This window comes from Megascapheus bottae, chromosome 3 (assembly GCF_031878675.1).
Source record: "Megascapheus bottae isolate mThoBot1 chromosome 3, mThoBot2.hap1, whole genome shotgun sequence".
Lineage (NCBI taxonomy): Eukaryota > Metazoa > Chordata > Mammalia > Rodentia > Geomyidae > Megascapheus > Megascapheus bottae.
The window spans coordinates 18,010,341-18,025,991 of NC_143511.1; positions in this window are offsets into that span (position 1 = coordinate 18,010,341).

Sequence of the window (15,651 nt, forward strand, 5' to 3'; positions counted from 1 at the left end):
GGCCAATGGTGACATGTTCCTTGGATTCAGGACTTTATTTTTGTTTACTATGAGGCACTTTGTTTGGTGCTGGAGATGATAGCTAACACATTTAACTGGTACTTTCTGTGTCCTAGGCATTATCTTTTTTGTTTTTGTTTTCTTCAAATGTGGACACATATATATATATATATTTACAATCTACATAAATATTTAAAATATATAGGCAGAGATACAGAAAGTATATTAACACATTAAGGATCATACTTTGTCATAGCACAATTGTGTTGTGTGTTAAGGCATTGGTTATACTTCTTACATATAAAAATATAATGAATGTGAAAATTTAACACAACTCCTTCCCTCTCCTTGTTTCCCAAACCATTCCCAACAATCTTTATTGTTCCATTTTTTTATATATATACATGTACATAAAGTATTTTGGACATATTCACAGTCCTTCTTTAAAAACAACATCTTTTTTTCATCTTCCTGAACCTTTTCTCTCTTTCTTCTACCCAATCAATATAGTGTTATTAATCTATTGAAGTATATCTACATTTCATATTTCACATATATTTTCTGCTTAGTTCTTTATGTGACATTGTAGGAAACTAAGAAATATTTTTGAAACAAATTCAAATCTCATGCAGTACATGAAATGTCTTGATCACATGACATTACTAGAAAGCATGTTTGAAAGCATTTGTTAGTTTCTCTGATCAAATTTTGATTTTGTATGCATTTACTCACCTACAAGACACCTTACATTGTGTCTTCAAGTTTTGTTTTCTTAATATACTTACTATCAATTTCCATCTCTTCCACTGCCTTAGTCCTCTAGTGTGATTTTCATCTCTTCCATTCCCTAGTCCTCTACTGAGTTACCCACTTGCACTCATCTCCATAATGTGACTTGATGGCAATGGAGATTCTTTTTGACAGAAATATTACTTAATATATACTTGAGTATTTACCTTATGGACATTTATGTTTGAGCTGCAACATAAGTGTTTAATGATATCTTAAAGCTTAGAATGCACATAAATAATTTAAATTATTCTACTTTAATTATTCTACATTGGTATCTTGTAGCTACTGCCCTATGCAGAGAAATTGTTTTGCCATTCAAAATCTGTTTAAAAACAATAATTTTAGTTGGGCACCAGTCTCTCAGGCCCATAATCCTAGCTACTCAGAGTTCAAAGCCAGTCTGGGCAAGAAAGTCCATGAGACTCTTATCTCCAGTTAACACCAAAAAAGCCACAGTAGACCTGTGGCTGAAATGGTAGAACACTAGCCTTGAGAGAAAAATAAAAGCTCAGTGACAGTACCTAGACCCTGAATTCAAGCCCCAGAACTGGCACAAAACCAAACCCAAACAAAAAACAATAGTTTTTCTTTGGATCTAGGCTTCCAGAACAGTGATTCTTGTGGTCTAGCCTTGGACACTACATTTATAGAATTTCTTTTCCGAGTAGTGAGTTCTGAATGTTCCCACTATTAGCAATATTGGAGTAGCCCAAATGTTCCTTAGTTTATGGAGACAATGCCTAAGAAGAGCAAAGCCCATGCTCTAGGTGCAACAAAGTCTAGGAATGTACTAATGAATGATTTTTTTTTAGGGAAGCAGAATGACACCTTAAGGAATGAGGTAGGAGTCCAGATAAAGCTTGACTTTTGAAGTTGTAGGTGATAATTAGAATGTAGTTAAATGACATCAAGGCATACTATATTCTCTATTCCCACCAGTGTCATTGTACCCGACTACCTAACAAACTGATACTTCTATTGAGCCACAGTGCCATTTGCCCATCTCTGACATTAATCTTTATGGCACCTGCTTCTAGAACAGTGAATGTTGGATTCTGTCGCATAAGCTGTCAGTCTGGCTAATTGTATAGGCTCTCTTATTTTAAGATTTCCTGTCCTATTTTTCCTTCCTTCCTTTGTTTTTCTTTCTAGTGTTTTTTAGGTCTTGAACCTAGGGCCTGGGTACTGTCCCTGAACTATTTCACTCAGGGCTGGTACTCTACTACTTGTGCCACAGCTTCACTTCCAGCTTTTTTGGTGGTTATTGGAGATAAGACTGTCACAGACTTTCCTGCACGGACTAGCTTTCAACCAAGATCCTCAGATGGCAACCTCTGTAGCTAGGATTACAGGCCTGAGCCACCAGCACCCAGCCACACTTCTCTTTCTTCTGTCTTACAAATGGCTGTTCACCAGTGGCTCTTCCACTCTCATTATGTTGCCATGACTTTATCCTGGCTCTCTCATCTGTAGTAACACCTCTTTCTAGAACAGAATACAAACCCCTTGGCTGCTCTCCTCTAAGTCTGTCTGCCTCCCAACTCACACTCCACTGTGGGGCCTCCACCACCAGCTCTTCAAATCTTTCTGTGATTTCCCATCATTCTCCATATACAGAAAAACCTCACAATGGTCTCCACCAAATGTGCTCAGATCTTGAACATGTTAGTAGGACATGTCTGAGATTGCCACAAAGCATATGTGTCTTAGCTTACACAAAGCAAAACTCCCTCTAAGACCTGGAATCTCTGCTGTGCAGTTCTCAATCTGATGTTGCACACATAGTCAACCTGATCTGTGAATTAGTGAATGAATGAGTAAATGAATGAATCTCCATGAAAATGTGTGCTCTGGTTCTTTTTTCATGTTTAAAGTTCTAAACTTCTGTCTATGTTTAAACAGCTTGACTATTTAAACAGTACCCAAGCTTACAGAATTGCAAGAGAAATTAAAACTAAAGTCCACACAAAAATTTGTATATGAATGTTCATAGAAACTAGAAATAATCAGAACATCAATTGGCTGATGAATGAATTACATTTTCCAATGGAATGTTATTCAGCAGAAAAAAGGAAATTAAATGCTGATGCATGTTACAGTATGCATGAACAATGAAAATAATACACAAGGTAAAAGAAGTCACTCATGAAATAATATACATTATAAGATGTCATATATAGGAGATGCTAAGAATAGGAAAATCTGAAGAGACAGAAAGTAAATTAATAATCTTTGCTTAGGGCAGAAAGGGTTGGATGAATGGAGAATAACTTTCAAGAGGGAGGATAAAGACCTAAAACTTCTTGGGCACCAGTAGTTTCTACCTATAGTCACAGCTGCGCTAGAGGCTTAGGATCAAAGCCAACCTAGGCAAGATAGTCCTTAGACTTGCCTTTCCAATTAATCACAAAAAGTTGAAAGTGGAGCTGTGGCTCAAGTGCTAAGAGACAAGGCTGAGGCCTAGAGTTCAAGCCCGAGGACTGGCAGCAAAACCCAGAAAAACTTCTAAAAGTTATTTGTGGTAATGATTGCACACCTCCATTCTAACAACCATTGAATAATAGACACTAAGGAGACAAAACTAACAGTGTGTGAATTATAACTTGAAAAAGCTATTTTAAAATTATGATACATTTTATATTTACAAATTCAAAAATTCCCCTCAAAATACAAATTCTAGGATCATTGACATCCATTCAGAGCTTGCTTTCTTTCTTTTTTGCAAAGGAGAGTACAAGTACTGGGGCTTGAACTTAAGATTCTCACTTGGCTTCTTATTTTGGCTCAAGACTGGCACTCTGTCATCTTAGTCACACCTCCACTTCTGGCTTTTTGGTGGTTAGTTGGAGATATGAGTAATGGGTTTTTCTGCCCAGGCTGTTTTTTAATTACAATCCTCAGAACTGAGACTCTGCAAAGATAGGGTTACAGACATAAGCCCAACCTGAGGAATTCTTTGTAGAAATAAGTTTTTTTAAAAAGCATATACCCACAATTGTTTTCACACCTTATTGCTTTGAAAATATGGATTCCCAAGATAAACCTCCACTAACTCCAGTACTTAGTAAGAAGAGGATTCTAACTCAGTAGCTTTCCAACATCCCATGAAAACTGTATTGAAACTTAAGGCTGGGGTTCTAGTGCAGTGAGAAAGTACTTATCCAGCATGTAGGAGGCCATGAGTTTATTTTTCACTATCATGAAGGGAAAAAAGAGAAGCTGGATGCTGGTGGCTAAACTCTTATAATCCTAGTTTCTCAGGAGACTGAGATTTGAGGACTGCAGTTCAGACTGCCCATAAGATTCTTCTCTCTAATAAATTATCAATCTCCAATAAACTACAAAAGAAGCCAGAAGTGGAACTGTGGCTAAGGGTTAAACACTACTCTTGAGCACAAAAGCTGAAGGTCAACCCTCAGGCCTTGAGTTCCAGTTCTAGTGGTAGATAGTAATCTTTGGCCAACCTGTAGATTTTTGGTCCAATTTCCACCTCTATTGTCACGTGTCCTTTTTTCCCTCTGGGAATCCCAAGTTCACATTTTACTTTTCTTATAAGGTCACTAATCACTGGATTAGGGCCCATTTTAATCCAATGTGATCTCATCCCAACTCAATTAAAAAGTTCTGATTTCCAAATAAGGTCCTCTTCAGAGGTGGAGGGGGATGGTTTAGATTCAGACATATTATTTTGCAGATACAATACAACTCAGCACAGGAAGGTTCTGTGATTTCTAAAGTTGTCTTAAAAAATACAATCTAACTGCTGTCTGGATCTCTTTCTCAGAGGATGCTAGGGTCACATAAACAAATTCTTTGCCTCAGAGGTTGAGTGATTGCCTAGCATATGAGAGTCTTCAGGATCACAAAAGGAGGAGAAAGAAGAGGAGGAGGCGGCGAAGGAAGTAAAGGAGGAAAAAGAAAAGGGAAAGGTGAACAGAAGGAGAAGAAGAAAACTGTTTAGATTGAAATTTAAAATGTTAAAAATATCCTTTTATTTTCTGTGTAAAATAGTCTCATTGGACAAGTGGTACAAGTTTGCAAACTCAGCCACCAAGTGTAAGACAAAGCTACTATGAAACTCCTGTTCTTCAGCATCAAGAAAGAGACAGTATATGTTTATAACAGCAACATAAAACTGTTAGCACAGCTTACAGGGGCCTACCAATAAAATATGTGATACAGTCAGAAGTGACCATAAAAAAAACTTTCAAACGAACATTAGTTTTTGTACAGGGCAAAAAAAGAAAGAAGAAAAGAGAAAAGGAAAAAGAACAGGAAGATAAGGTGGGAAATCATAATGCTTTGAAACTTTCTAGCTACCTAGGTTCTCTATATAGATGGCAAGATTTTCCCTGCTATTAGAAACACACATATGAGAGAGACCACGAGCCTAAGAATCTGGAAGGAAAGGATTTGAAGATGACACAATTAGCAGAACTTAGGAAGCACCTAGCTCAGCCTGGAATCTCAGATGGAAGCCAAGCTCAATACTTCCCTTACATATGAGAGTCTTTATATTAACTTTTTTTTTTTTATGTGTGTAGAAGTACTGGAGCTTGAACTCAGGGCCTCATGTTTTCAGTTGGCTTTTTCACTCATGACTGGTGCTTTTCCACTGAAGCCACAGCCTCACTTGCAACTTTTTCCTGGTTAATTAGAGACAATAGTCTCGCAATTTGGCTCCCTAGACTGGCTTTGAACCATAATTCTCAGATCTCGGCCTTCTGGGTACCTAGGATTATAGGCATGAGCCACGGGCATCTAGCAATTTGGTCATTTTTGTTATGCATGCACGAGAAATGGGGACATTTCATAAACTTTAAAATAAATGTGCATTCCATCCATATCGTTTTTGGCAGGAAAAGCAAGTTTCTTAGAACAAATTCTACTTTGTTTTGCTTAGTTTAATTTTATCCTGAGCAATGTATATGCAGGGGAATCCATTCTCACTTATTTTGCTGTCCTTTCTAAAAGATTTGCTTTTCTTTTTACAGACCTAGGCTTCCTTGGGTAAAAACAAAAAAAAAAAAACCTTTTTTTTTTCCTCCTAGCATTCTGCTAAAGCTTACATGCTGAGTGGTAAGTGGAAAGCTACCAAACACAAACTTGTGAATCTGTGCACTTGAAAAGGTACAGCTGAACTCCATCCTTTGTCTATAGCCTGGAGAAAATACTTGGCTCTGCTGCTAGGTGGCAATGTTTCTTTACCAAATGGATGGTTTGTTAGCCTCTGCAAGTCCCTGTTGTAGAAAAACATAAGGAAAACATTGCCTTTCTGCCTAGTCATTAGCAACTTTTTAACCAGACTTCCTGGTGTCAGCACACAGAAAGACACAAGCAAAGCCAGAGACTAAAAGGCTGGAGAGGCTCAGAACAAAAAGTTCTTCCTGCTGCCCACATAGCAAAACTGGTCATTCTGCAGGGTAAAGCATGTGACTGCTTCCAGGAACTCAAAATCCTCTTTAGATGAATGATTCTTCAATGTCAGACCCTAGTAAGAAATGAGATTATCTTACTTGTCCTGTAATTAAAGGCATCATAATTTTCCTGATGACAAAACAGCAATCTGGTTACTAAGCATTTTTATATTATGTGCCTAAAAAAAATGACTAAAGGGTCATATCAAAAAGTTTTTTTTTACTGCCTCTATATAAGAGTTTCCAGATACTATAAATTAAAAAAATATACTCAGTTAAATTAGAATAATTGCCCTTTTAGAATAATTATATCCATGTAACATTTGGAACTTTTTACTTACATAGTGAGCTTTCAGAATCCATGAGCTTTCTGTCTGCAGACACAATCAGCTGAAAGCCAGGCACTGTTATTTTATGCCTATAGATCAGCTTCTTAGAAGGCTAAGATCTGGAAGAACACAGTTTGAAGTCAACCTGGGCAGAAGAGTCTGTGAGACTCTTCAAAATAACCAGCAAAAAGCCACAGTGGAGGTGTGTCCCACATAGTAAAACTTCAATCTAGCAAGCAAGCTGAGCAAGTTCCAGAACCTGAATTTAAATCCTCGACCAGCAAAGGAAAACAAAAAAAAAAGTAAAAGAATTGCATCTGTACATCTGTAGTCGATCTGTTTTTCTTTTTTCTTTTCTTTTTCTTTTTGCCAGTCCTGGGGCTTAAACTCAGGGCCTGGGCATTGTCCTTTGACACTTTTTGCTCAAGGCTAGTGCTCTGCCACTTGAGCCACAGCACCACTTCTGGCTTTCACCACTTCGGACTTTTTCTGTGGTACCAAAGAATCAAACCCAGGGCTTTGTGCATACTAGGGGAGCACTCTACCACTAAACGATGCTCCCAGCCCCTCAACCTGTTTTTCTTCTCATTATTCCTTCAGCAATACAGCATAACTGCCTACTCACATTGCATTTGTGTTGTATTAGGTATTTTAAATCTAGCACTGAATAAAGTATGCAGGAGGATGTGTGTCTTTTTTTGTGAATACTGTGCCATCTTATATCAGGGGCTTGAGAATTGAGGAATTTGGGGTTCTATGGAGGATGGGATAGGTGAGGTCAGTGGTCCTGGGACCAGTTCCCATGGATACAGAGCAATGGCTATACTAAAAATGTCTTTGTTGTTCATCCAGAAAAATTCTAAACTGATGGAACACCAAGGGATGAAATGTCCTTAACACGATGTTTAGCTGCTCAAAAGCAACATTGTATGAAAAATAACACCCATAAAAAATAAAAAATGAAAATAATATTGTATATTGCAGTGGGAAAATACATGCATACAAAGGAAAACAAAAATAAGGAGATAGGAAAAATGAAATGACATGATCAGCTGTAGGATGGTGATTACTTATGAGTTGGAAAGAACTTAAAAAAATGCCTTGATAGCAAAGGTGGCGAAGTGTTAATATTAGTTAAGTATAGGATGGCTGGTATATGAATGGCTCATCCTTTTCTGTGTTTGTATTTCATAATAAAAGTGAAAGATGTTAAAAAGAAAAAATGGTCCTCTTGACTCAAAACTAATGTTCTACCATTTGATCTTCAGCTCCTCTTCTATTTGCTAGTCAACCGCAAATAAGAGTTTCACAGACTTTTCTTCTGGGGCTAAAGTCAAACATCAGTCCTCAAATCTTAGCGTCCTGAGTAGCTAGAATTACAAGTGTGAGACACTGGTTCCTGGCTGGTACCTGATTTTTGAAGAGCACGTGGCTGATTTGTTGTTGTTGTTACAGTACCAAAAATTAAACAGACAGAGGGCTTTCCATATGCTAAGCTAGCAGCCTACCACTTGAACCACACACCCAGATTTTTTGTTTATGAAATGGGGGGGGGTCTCACTAACTTTGCTTGGGTTGGCTTCAAATGCTTGATTCTCTTGCCTCTGCCTTCTAACTATCTGGAATTACATATATATTCCCACCCTCACCCCACACTCTCAGGGATTTCTGAAGATGTTTTCTAATGATTCTGAGATTATACTTTCAAACAGCATAGGTAGAGAGGTAATGAATTTCCTTGAGACTCAAGTCTTTTCTCAGAAAAGCAATTTCTGTGTAACACTCAGGTTTGACTAAAGCCCATATATTCCATGAACCACTGGTCAGATTGGGTTGTATAATCTCTTGTAGTTTGCTGAAAGACTCAGGTCTTCTGCTGGGATGAGAAAGAAACAAGTTCCTTTTTAGCCCTCCCACCCCTTCATCTTGTATCTTTCCTTGAACTTTGAACTACAGAGTAATTTACTGTTTCTGTAAGATATGATGTCTACACATATTTCCTAGTTAAATGCATTTTTAAAACTTTTGTCTCCCAATTAGCTCTGTAAAAGGCTTATTCACTCAGGAGCCTACATACTCTAAACCAAGTTCATCTCCATCAGCCATGCAAGAAACCAATTTTGGGGCCAGGAGTTTGGCTGAGTGGTAGAGTGCTTGCCTAACATGCACTAAGTCCCAGGTTTGACTCCTCAGTACCACATACATAGAAAAAAGCCAGAAGTGGTGCTATGGCTCAAGTGGTAGAGCTCTAATCTTGAGAAAGACCAAGGATGGTGCTCAGACCGTGAGTTCAAGGCCCAGGACTAGCATTAAAAAAAAAAAGAAAAGAAATGGGGCTGGGAGTTTGGCCTAGTGGTAGAGTGTTTGCCTAGCATGCACAAAGACCCTGGTTCGATTCCTCAGTACCACATACATAGAAAAGCCAGAAGTGGTGCTGTGGCTCAAGTGGTAGAGCTCTAGCCTGGAGAAAGTCCAAGGACAGCACTCAGGCCCTGAGTTCAAGCCCCAGGACTGGCCAAAAATAAAAAAATAAAAAAAAGAAAAGAAAAGAAGAAACCAAATTTGAGCTAAGAAAATAAATTCCAAACCAAAGAGAGATCACATTAGATACCCATCAAATCACAAAGAAGTAGAGAGTGACTGAAACAGACACATGTGAGACAGGAAGAAATCTTACGGATAACAGAATAGCAGAATCACACACTTATAGATAGCTACAATGTCAGAGGTTCTCACCTTAGCTCAATGGTTCTCAACCGTAGAGTAATTTTAACCCAGATCCCAGGAGCATTAGACAACATCTGGAAAGTATTTTATGTTTAGTAGTTTTGATTTGGTTTGGAATTCCTTTTTTTGCAGTGGTCCAAGGTCCGGTTCATGCCAGTCAAGAGCTCAAGTACTGAATTAAAACCTTGGCCCACGCAGATCATCTTAGTTTTATAATTATGGCGCACGCGCGCGCGCACGTGTGTGTGTGTGTGTGTGTGTGTGTGTAGGAGCTGTGGTATGTGTAGTATATGTTTGCACAAGCAGTAATGGAAGCTAGTACATATAGTGTCTACAGCATCCTACAGCAACAATGAATCTAAATGTCTCAGGAGTCTAAAATTCAATGGGGCCAATATTGAGAAGCACTGCCTTAGAAAGTAAGAGTATGTGAGGAGAGCATTATCTCTTGATCACCTCAGCACCCCTTCTAGAGAGAAAGTGCATAGTCAATCATCCTCCAAATCCTTAAAGACCAGTCACAGAAGCAGTCAGGAGTGCTAGCTTATTTCCTTCCAATTATCTAAGCCCTCCCCATCTTTGCGCATCCAGCAATAGCACATTTTACAGTGACCTGAGAGGATGAGTCCTAGGACCAGCTCTGCAGCCTTGGCACCTAAGCATGCTGACCCTTTAGCAAGGTAGCCGCTCCCTGGGCTCAAGCTTTGGGTAGGAGAGGAAGCTAAAATGAAGGGCTGCCACACTCAAGGAAGAGCCAGGGGCATGTCTTAGCAGTTGGGCACTTTCTGGTACCTTGCCCATAGTGGTCAAAAGGCCTATCCTGTGTACTCATGCAGCTACTCCTAAAACTCATGAAGACACCCTCTCCCCCAGTGATGGAAGGGGACACACTAAGGCTGTGGCACCATTGCCACTCAGAGCCCACATGGATGGTGAGATGGTACTGGAATTGGTTGGATCCCTAAAATAGAAATTACAAGGCCTTGAATCAGTGCTCTTCACCAGGCAGGCTGAACATAAAGCTAAAAACTGCTACACAGGTAAGACATCAGTACTGGAATTTCCTGCTGAGCTGGAGCAGAAACTCTAACCTTAGTACTTCTACAAGGGAAAGACTCCACTCTCCTGCATCATTCAGCTGGACCTGAGCTCCAGGCTTTGGCATTTGATGAGTAGCACTCTTGCACTTCGCAGGATTTGCACAATGACTTTATTTTAATGACTTGATTGACAAACGTGCTATTTGCTCCTGGCCCTCAATACATCTCCAGAGATCGCTAATTCATAAAGCTGGGCCTATTATTAACCCCCCCAGAATTAATGTCTTAGTGTATTTTAATTGCAGGGTAATGGAGTCCTTTTCCTTCCTTAGTTTTACCTAACCAAGAAAGCCCCCCCCCCAGAGCAAAGATAAATATCTCCTATCCTGAAAACTTAGGAAAACCATCAAAATATTTCTCAAAGCGACAGCAGGTCTTCTCTAGGGTGAAATGATAGAGTAAAAAGATATGCATGTGTTTCTAAGGTTATGATTCCTTTTTATTGCACCTAGAAAAGTACTATGCACAGAGTGGGTACTTGAGTTTGTTGTGGGGTTTTGTTTTTGGGTTTTTTTTTAAAGTTTGTAAACTGGTAAATTTTATGCTTATCTTCAAGGCTGGCTTAAGTGTAAAGTTTGGTTTTTTGGGTTTTTTTTTTTTTTTGCCAGTCCTGGGCTTGAGCTCAGAGTCTGAGCACTGTCCTTGGACTTTCTCAAGGCTAGAGCTCTGCCACTTGAGCCTCAGCACCACTTCCGGCTTTTTTCTATGTATGTGGTATGGAGGAATCGAACCCGGGTCTTTGTGCATGCTAGGCAAGCACTCTACCACTAGGCTAACCTCCTGACCCAAGCGTAAAGTTGTTTTATAAAACATTTGAAGAAAGAAAAAAAACATTTGAAGAATTAAAAATTTGTTTATAGTAAAAAAGACATGTATATTAAAAACCGTCTTTTGTGTAATTAGTAGGTTCTTTTGTGTATATGTGCTAGTACTATCTCTTGATGTTGTCCCTTAGCTTTTTCACTCAAGGTTGTCACTCCACCACTTGAGCCAGTTCTATTTTCATCCTATTCTTTGCTGGTTAATTGGAGATAATTGTTTCACCAACTTTTCTTTCTAGGCTAGCTTTAAACCTCAATCCTCAGATATCAGCTTTCTGAGTAGCTAGGATTATAGATGTGAGCCACTAGCAACTAGCTCAACTCTTGTGATACAATTTAAAATTAGTCTTCCTTTAGATTGTACATTTCCCCCCACTCTCCTGATTGAAGAATCTCTCAGTCTTCAGTAATGATCAAGCCTGTAACTAATTCAGAGATAAGTTAGGTTTCTTCTCTTTCCTGACTTGAACAGTTTCAAGTCTCTGTCAACTTCTATTTTCTATCTGAGGGAGCTTACTTTATTTCTCCTTAAATGTTGTCTTCGTTCCTAGGGTTCATAATCTGGGAGATGAGAAAAATGGAAAAGTGGGCAAGAAAGCTTTTATTTGGTTGGTATTGTCAGTGGATAGCTTTATCAAGTTATCCTTTTCTCCTGTGTGCTCTTTTGTTCTTCCTCATGAACAAATGAATGTCTCTTCTCAGTTACAAGTGTTCTTCCAATCCCAAAGCATCCAGGAATTCACTGCTACAGTGATTCACTGCCAGCTTCTTCCTCCGGTGGTTCCATTCCCCTTCTAGAAGGCCCTTGGAAAGATTCCTGATGCTTCCTGGCTGTCTGTCATGGATGGCCCGCAACTGGTCCCAAGAAAATACACTTAATTTATGCATGGCTACCACATCAAGCAGCTTCCATACACATCTGTTTCTCTTTGAGTTTTACAGAGGGAGTCAGACACCAGTGTAGGCCCTTAGACTGAAAGCTAGATATCTTCTATGATCAACATGAAGTCCTTAAAACCATCCATCCACTCCCCCCTCAACAAACTCCATGTGTGTTGACCTCTTTCTGTCTTTCTTTCTTGCTTGCTTGCTTGCTTGCTTTTTTGCCAGTCCTGGGGCTTAAGCCAGGGCCTGAGCACTGTCCTCGGGCCTTTTCAAGGCTAGAGCTCTACAACTTGAGCCAAAGCATCATTTCTGGCTTTTTCTATATATGTGGTACTGAGGAATTGAACCCAGGTCTTCATGCAAGCTAGCCAAGCATTCTACCACCAAGCCAAAATCCTGGTCTCCCTTTTATGATATGTGTGAGAGATGACTTGTGTCATTGCTTTTCAGATGTTTATTTTGAAATTTTATCTTCTCCTTGGCAGCTCACTTGGAAGTACAATGTGTACTCTACCTTCATGCACTGGTCAAAAAATTTCAAGGAACTGCTTATTACAGAAAAAGTATTTGTTCTGTCATACAATTACAATTCCACCTGAAGGATTTTCATGTGCCACCATTGCAAATGTCACTCACCAAACATTCAGAGTGGTCATATGCTCTAGAGAGAGAGGGTCTATGGAGGCATGCTCACTGTTCTTCTACTTCTTTTTTTTTGCCAACCCTGAAGCTTGTACTCAGGGCCTGAGTGCTGTACCTGAAACTTTTTGTGCTTAAGGGTAGTGCTTGAGCCATGGTGCCCCTTCCCACCTTTTCTGAGTAGTTTCTTAGTGCAAAGAGTCTTTTAGACTTTTCTGTTAGGGCTGGCTTCAAACTGTGATTCTTAGATCTTAGCCTCCAGAGTAGCTAGGATTACAGGTGTGAGCCACCAGTGTTCAGCTTCTTCTACTTCTTCGACTTAAGAGTACTGGGAAAACTACTCATTATCTTGCTTCCATTCTCCAAACATTAAAGCTAACCTTTACCAGAGCAAGGTGCATTCATTAGGTACGTATTCCTAATAAATCACACACAGTTATGATAAAAAGCTTAAATTGCAAAGTTAGGGGAAAGAGGCACTGGAATATTTGGTTTATATAATGCCTTCAGTATTTTCATAGCTGTGATAAGAATGCAATGATTCCTAAGTCACACCCCAAACAGCCTCATTTGTTTGGCATTAGGTGTGTTCTGAACTTGGTATTTTCCAGAAGCCCCTTACGTTATTATAACAATGTTGCAGAGTTGAAGACCCAACACCTGTCATTGGCTTTTCCTCCATGTTGTTTTGGGTCTTGTTTGGACTGTGGAGAATGGGTTATAGAACACACTGGAAATCAATTGTGATTTAAGACTTTATAACCAGAGGTGCAAATCATCTCCCTAACAAATGTTCATTATTAATTTCTTAAGCCTAATTTTACCTATTTTGTTAGCAATGGCCTTTTTAACTCTAGTAGAATGAAATCTAAATCATAACTATGTATTAATGTAAGAACTATCTAATTACTAGTTTGTACTAGAGGGACTAATACTACTGGCTGTTCATGATAGAGGAGGGTGATGATGGAGGGCAGTTAAGTACTACTTCCCCAAACATTAGAACTGGAACTCAGGACTTGGTGCTTTTAGCCTTTTCACTCACGGCTGGTATTCTACCACTTGAAACACAACTCTTTTTGGATTTTTGCTTCTAATGGAGATCAGAGTCCAGAGGATTTTTTTCTGTGAGGTCTGGCTTAGAACTGGGATGCTCAGCTATCATACTTTGTTTTCTGTGCAGCAGGAAATCAATGTGGCAGTCTGAATGTGCACCTTCTAGTAACCACAGATTATAGTTGCAAAGGGTTTTGTTGTTGTTTTGTTTGCAAAGTTTTTCTTTTTTTTAAATTTAGTGTCATCTTTTAAATGACACTAAACTTTGGGCCAGAGACTGAATCTTGGGATTTATTTTATTAGACACTTCAAGGTAATTATTATGATTGATTAGACCCATGAAGAACTCTATAATCTCAACCCCATTAAAGATTCAGAGGACCTAGAGGGAAGGACTGGAACAATCACCAGGGGCTTCTTATTGCTTGCTTCCCTTGTCAGGCTGCTAGGTACCGGCAGGAGACAGGCTAGCCTTCCAATGGATGGGCAGGAAACCGTGATGGGGTATGAGTAGATTCACTAGCTCACATAACATGGGGGCTGCAGGTAGCTGGTAATATAACTTACGATGAAATTATGGAAGTAGACCAGCTGCCAGGTCTTTTTTATTTATGAACAAAGCAGCATATATAACAAACATTGTTTTAGTATTTTGACAACTAAATTTCAGTACTATTGGCCTACTTGATCCTCCTGGGTGTTTTATTTTTATTTATCTACCAACATGAACATGGTTTCCTTTCATATTATTTTGATTTGTGATGTTTGTCACTTCCCTGGTTGTATTAAAGGCAATTTGGAATTGGAAGAAGAAAACTAGCAAAGGAAAATGGGGAAAATTTACATCGTTATAGCTTGCATTCTTTTTTTTTTATTCTACACTTTATTTCCTTTGTTCTCAGGGTACGTTTTTTAATCTAAAATTATGGCTTCCATATGCTAATGCGTTTTCTAGAAGAGCCACACTTGAATTACCTTTCTTAGTGAATAATTACTTGGTTTCAGATAGGGGGCCAGCATGGTTCCTGCTGGTTCCATTGTGGAATCAATGATAAGGTACATTAATGACTCTCAGAATTACTCCCACAAGACTGTTTCCTTTCTACACTCTCTCCGATTGATGCGTCCTCTCCTTTTCACAGTACTGAGAGTTGTAATTCAGACACCATGCTTCTTAGCTCCTCCATACTTCTAGCTCATAGGTGGATATGTGAGTTGTTTTTTTTTTTTTAAACTCTTCTCAAGTTTAAAATTCTAATCTTAATAGTAGAAGCTATCCAGAGATGGTGGATGTGACACCACCCCCAGATTGATATCTTAGGAATAAATGTCAAGAGTAAAAATGGAAATGATCTATTTCAGGAGGCCTAATCATAAACATTCTCAGGCTATTTTTATTGGGGATATGCTGCCACACTGCTCCTGGATTCCTTTCTCAGACATGTATAGCTGGAAAGGCATCACACAGCCTTCTTCTCCCAGACATAGCAGGAAGAGAAAATACATCAGTACGAGTTCTCATTGAAAACATATAAGGAACTGTATGTATGCTTCTTACCACTTGTCTATATAGTGAAGAAATCTCTATTTCTACCATATGCTTTTTCAACTCTCACATAATTCCTTCCTACTGGTATCATAATTCCCTCCTCTGGTATCATACTCATTACCTTTGATGAACTATCAAGTGACAAAGAGAGGGGCTCAGGATCATTCCTGCTTGATCTATTGTGGAATCAATGATAAGTTACATTAATGACTCTCAAAATTACAGAGTAAAGTAAATGACACAAAGAAGATCCATGTAAGAAGATGGCACATACCCTTAGCTTCCAGGCCTCATTGTGTCATGTAACCAAAGGATTTTCTTGTTGTTGCTGTTGTA